The 5,895-nt window shown below is 43.4% G+C and overlaps 1 protein-coding gene across 1 annotated transcript in view; it reads left to right on the forward strand.

Annotated features, from left to right (window-relative positions):
* RAB1A (RAB1A, member RAS oncogene family) overlaps positions 1 to 5,895 on the forward strand; it is a 45,367-nt gene that overhangs the window by 422 nt on the left and 39,050 nt on the right. The gene's annotated exons all lie outside the window — the stretch shown is intronic.

The following is a 5,895-nucleotide window of genomic DNA, read 5'->3' on the forward strand; positions in this document are numbered from 1 at the left end:
GGCTGGGCCGGGCCGGGTGGCGCGGCGCCCCGGGGCGTAGGGGGAGGCCGGGGCTGGGCGTACAGGCCCAGCGGCCGCCCCGGGTCGGGTTCCCGGCGGCGTATGAAAAGTTAATGATGTCTATCTTCCCGGGCCGGAAGGGGGAGGCTGCCGGGTTCTTCTGCCCTTGGCCGGGGGAGGGGGGCAGGGATTGGAGAATAAATGTATGAGGCCTCGGAGGCAGCCGGCTCCGCGGGCGGGACTGGGTCTCCCTGCCTCCTTGTTGGAGGCGGCTTGGGACGTTCACGGGGCCACCCTTTCTTCTAGCTGCAAGTCATGTGTGTGTCACATGGGTCTTGCAAAACACTCGGCCTTGGTCGGTTTGGCAATCGTGCGGCTGCTGTAGGGAAAGGCACCTGCGGAGCAGCCGACCCCGGAGGAGGAAGCGCTTCTGAATGGGAAATGCTGGGTTTTCACTTCAGAGCAAGAGCAAAAAACCCCCCAAAACATGAAGTTGGTGCAATTCAGCTGGACGTGGAGTCCTCCTCTGCCCTGCTCTGGGAGGGGAGCTGGCTGGGGCCTCTGGCAGGGCTGGTCTCCTGGCAACAGTCAAAGCAGTGTGGGCCCTCCCCCTCTCGTTTGAGAGGATCCTTCCTGTTTGCTGTGTCCATTTAAGTGTACTAATGAAGAGAATTTTAAGAGTTGGCTTTCAGAGTTGCCTACAGATAAGGTAGTTGTTAGCATGGTGGTGCTTTGGTGAATTTGACTACCTTCCTTTAATCATTGATGATGGCTGTTCACTTGCATTTCACCCTGCTGTATGTAGTGAAGCTAGTTTTACTTTCTTGTCATTAGCACAACTGCAGCATGCAAAGATAATTTTTTTTAAATTGTGGATTTAATGTATTGATATTTGTTTCTCTAATAGAGATGAAAAATCAAGAAATGAATGCCTTTACCTAGCTTGTCCTTCTGCAGCTAGTGGCTGCTGCCCTATGCAACTGACTTTTGAGCTCCTTGCTACTTGTGATTAACTAGAAGCATGCTGGTGATCTTGTGGGGAGAAGTGTGAATTGTGGGACATTAACTTGAAAATCTGACCCTACATCTAAAATAAAGCTTCTTGAAAGCTAGAATGACTTTTCTCTGAAGCTAACAAGACTTTACATACCCTTAGGAGAGAGTATACCAAAGTTGCTGGTATGGTTTCTGTGAAACCATTGACCTAAATTTCTTTCTCATGAAGTTGGACTAGCAGAATATCAGGATGCCTTCACAGTTGCTATTGCTCTGGTCTCATATTCTGGATTGTTAACTTTTTTTGATTGTTATGAGTACTCATAAATACTAGAGGCAATGAAAAGAGCTACTTGGCACCATTAATTTGGGAAAGTTTCTGAAACTTTCCGTACCCTTCAATAAATACATTTCAGTAATTTCACTGCTGAAATGAGTTTAACTTGCTTAGGGTGTTTTAATATACAGCAGGATTTAAGATGGAATGTTTTGTGGGGCCCCTTAGCAGTGGAACTTAACTAGTTCTAAGGGACCAAGGGGGTTTCCAATGTCAGAAAATTGACAAATAAAGTAACAAAGCAAAGATGAGGGACTTGCTAATATGAAGACCCTTGAAGTGCAAGAATTATTGGGGGGGTTTTGAGGGGGCAGAAGTGATGGGCTAATTTAGTTTGAGAGAAGTGTTTTTCAGGGGGTGATGGACTGTTAACAGGTAGTGGGGTTTTCATGTAGCAGTCTTTCTTCCTAGTTGTATTCCCAGTTAGAGGTAATTGTTGATCTCCTATATCAGAAAAGTCTTATTTGTAACTAGGAAGTGACCCAATGTGGTATTGCTGCATTATCTTGGCTTCTTTACTACTAAAAAGCCACTTTCACTGTGAGGAAACCTATACAAACAGTTCAGGTCAGAATGCAAACTGGTTTGGTACTACTTAAAGCTTTTGCTTGGGATTGCTTGTATCTTTATGCATTGTATTAATTTTAAGGTGAGATGAAGTCTAAATTCTTCACATTACTAGGGCTTGGAAAGAGGGTGTTTGGTCTTCATGAAACCTGCAGGAAAGTGTGTTCTCAAGAATGTGGCATTGGCTTGGCCACTTAAGGCAACAAAGTTCTAACTAGTTTATTGGGGCTAGATCTACCAGAGGCTTGGGTTGCTTAGGGCTTATGTCTTCAGGTCCTTGTTATGCTGCTTCATGTTGGAGGTACCAAATGCTTAAAACTTAAGGCTTTGGGGGTGAGGGTGGAGGGGGGGTTGCATGTGCTGAAGCAACTTCAGTCTTGTCAGTAGACATTTCTGTGTCTGAATCATGCTCAAGCCTCTTACAACTAACAAATGGGTGTTTCCTTGTCTCTTCCTGTGGGCCTTGATCTGTTAAACTGAGCCTAGTAGGTGTTTCCAGGTTATGCTTAACCTGAGGTGGGGGGGAGTGTCCCTTATCCCAGTAGGTTGGGGTTAAATTAATTGCTCAAGATATGAATGACCAGATTAAATTCGTTCTCTCACTTGAGAAGATTTGAACCTGTGTACCCTGCCTCCCAGGAGACTAACCTAGCAACCAGACTGTAGGGTGTTCTGCATTGAAGAGATTCTAATATTTCTTGAAGGAGGGCCTAAATATCCTCTCATCTAGATAAATAGCGTAATGAATTGGCTGTAGTTACATGCATGCTTTCTCTCTCTGACCCAGGGAATATTTAATTATTCAGTGCAACATGGAACAGCCTCAACTTGAGGTGTGTCTGTATCCTTACCCTGGGGATTAGATCGCTCCTGGAGAGGTGTGGGTTCAACTGTCCTCAGAGAAGGGTATTGCAAGATGTGCATCTTCTAACCTTAGTTATTGGAAAAGGAGTGTGGGGAAGATTCCACACTGTCCTCTATTTTATTTAGAGAGAAACAATGCACTTTCCTCAGTTTTTGAAAGTTTAAGTCTTAGTTTTGAGAGGGGCTGTGAACCAAACTGCACTGTGGAATTCTGCAAAATATTTTAATTTGGAAACCTCAATTTCTTGGTCTGGAAACGGAATTCTCCTAGGATTTATGCTGAAGTGGTCAAGAGGCTTTTTTTTGTCTTTGTTTTGATTCTTTTAATGCTTATTATTTTATTTTAATTCTTCCCATTACTTGGATATTTTATGGATCATAAGTGCAAGAATGCCTGCTCATAAATAATGTGAGGAACAAACACAGTTCAAATAAAATTCAAGTATTATGGGCTCTTCACTTGTAAAGTGTGGACAAAAAAAGTGGAGAGATTATCTACTCTCTGAGGAACTAGTCAGTCAAACGGAAGCATGTGACCAATGGGCTGAGGCTTTACTAATAGAATAGCTGTTACATGGTAACTGTTCATGCCCCACACTTGCACCAGTTTTCACCACATGAACTGTTACTGCATGTCAGCTGTTCCATGGTAAACCTACCCCTTCCTAACTTGCTTTAATGTGATCATTTCTCTGTGCCCTTTGAATAAGATTCTTTGTTCATCTTTCACTCAAACCTTTGAAATTCTTCTGCTATGATAGAGCTAATAGCCTGTGTTCTTTTTTCTTTTTCCTTCTTTCTGTGGTATATCACTTAGACTGCTTCTTTAGCAAAAAGTTTAATGAGTGCATATAAAATGACCCAGCCAACAGAGCTCTTACTTGGTTGGATAACAGAATAAAGACTGGAGAGGCTTTGATGTTGCAATATGTTTCAGTGCTCAAAGAATGTTCCTGTTTAAACAATGTTCATCAAATAGGAAAGCATTGGAAATGCAGACCTGAAAGTACGTATGCAGTACCATACCAGCCTTGACTTTTGTAGGGAAACTAAATTATGATATCTGAGGTCCTGCCTGCATTGGGATAAAACTTGACTAGTAACAACTGTTGGAGCATATGGACTTTCTTTTCTAATGTGGATAAGGATCCTAAAGTTGTGTAGCAAAACTTCTGTAAATAAGTATTCCTAGCTAACAGTGTCTTAAAGGTGGCTTTTACTTGTTTGCAAATCTCATGACCTGTTACTGAGCATCAAAAATGCATGGAGTGACCACAGAGTCCTGTTTCCAACCAGATTTGGATTATGCTTGTATTTTCTTAACAAATGGGTGCTGGTTGGCACAGAAGCCTGTGGTCTGCTCTCTACTTGGTACTCCTTCACTATCACTCAGGTGTATGAATATCCCTGCTCCCAGTGTGTCCATGCACAGCTCCTGAAGGCTGCAAGAGAAGATGGGAGTGGATCTGTTTGTCTGTTCCTAATATTTTACCCTCCCCTTGGACCCTCTAGTTTCTATTAATCTCTCCCAAAGATTCCCTATAAGCCAAAATGTTGGGGGGGGGGATAGAGGGCAGTGAAAGGGTCATCTAGGCTACCTGTACATGGGGTCAGCAGTGTGAGTGTGTGTGGGGTGGGGGGGCATTAATTAGTGATTCCTGGAAGAACTGTTCTAATTATGCCTCCCCACCTAGTGTATTGATCCCCTGTGGGTTTAAAAATGGCTGCAGGATGCTATATCTAAACCTCATTGAATGAGGTTTAGATACTGCCGCAGCAGCCATTTTTTTTCACCCATGCGAGGCCATGCTAGAGTGTTCTAATTGGAACATGTCAGAGCAGACTCAATTAAATCATAAACCAGCATGTGCATAGGCAGTCCTATGTCTGACAGACTAGAAACTTGGAGGCTAGTTGAATGAAACATGAAAACTAACTAAATATAACAGTGCTTGTTGTATAGGCACAGACTCTGTGCACTTCTTTTACAGTGACAAAAGCATTATTAGTGCTTTAATGTCTTGTCTACAAAGTTGGTTGTTTGTTTTTTGGGTTTTTTTTAATTGAGATATTTTGGCAAAAAGACTGCTTGCACATGGAATGCACTTTGGATAGATGGAAAGGAGGACACTTCCCCCAGCAGTTCGAGACTTTAAAAGCTTGGTTTCTCATTATTTGATGATGCCTAATGGTAATCACCTGCTGCTGCTGCTACAGGCCAACCTGCATTTTGTGGTCTCCCAAATGAGTAATAACACTGGCTTCCTTATGCAGGAGTGCAATAGACTCATTTTAATTTGCCTTTGGCTTGAAGGTCACTTTACCAGCAAGTTAAGATGTACCAAACAGTACAACATTCTGCTTATATTTTAACCAGAAGCTTTTTCTAGGTTGTAGAACACTACTAACTTGCCCCAGAGTGACAAGTTAGTAGGGTGGTCAGTGTCCTGCTGCTGCAGGTGTTATCAAAATAGGCTCAAGACTCAAGAAAAAAGGTTCCTCTCCATACTACAGAGGAAGGCAAAACCATCCGCAGTTTGTGCCAGTCTAACTGGGGTAAAATTCATTTGTGACACCAAATGTGGTGATAGGTCTGACCCTGGGAGGAAAGGTTAGTTACTGTATCCATAGACCTCCAAGTTTTAGTTTCAGCAGGAGCAGTGGTACACCCCTGTCAATCCCTATCCCTGGATGCAGCCAACACCCGGTGCTTCTCAGGAAGGTTGAGGGAAGGGGGAAAACCCCTGATTATGTAGCAAAAGGGGGTGGGAGCATAGAAATTTCTTCCCTGGAAACCTGCAAAGTCCAGAAGCATTGGAAGTACCCATGTAGTGTAGGCATAGCAATTCACTGACTTAATGTTTGTCCAACCTCTTTTTAAACATCTCCAATGATGGAGATGCCGCACCTTTCCTAGGCAGTGCATTTCACTGCTTCACTGTGAAGCACCCTAATAATGACAAGGTTTTCTTGGTAGCCAGTCCCTGCTTGGCAACTTCAAGCCATTGGTCTATGTCTGGCTCTCCGTCTTCATGGTGGCTCTTCAGATGTTTGAAGATAGCTATCATGTCTCTTCCCAAGTAACTTTTCTGAATATACCTGTTCATCAGCCTCTCCTCATCTTGTCTTGG

This window comes from Gavialis gangeticus, unplaced genomic scaffold (assembly GCF_001723915.1).
Source record: "Gavialis gangeticus isolate Ggan-Ray unplaced genomic scaffold, GavGan_comp1, whole genome shotgun sequence".
In the NCBI taxonomy this organism is placed as follows: domain Eukaryota; kingdom Metazoa; phylum Chordata; order Crocodylia; family Gavialidae; genus Gavialis; species Gavialis gangeticus.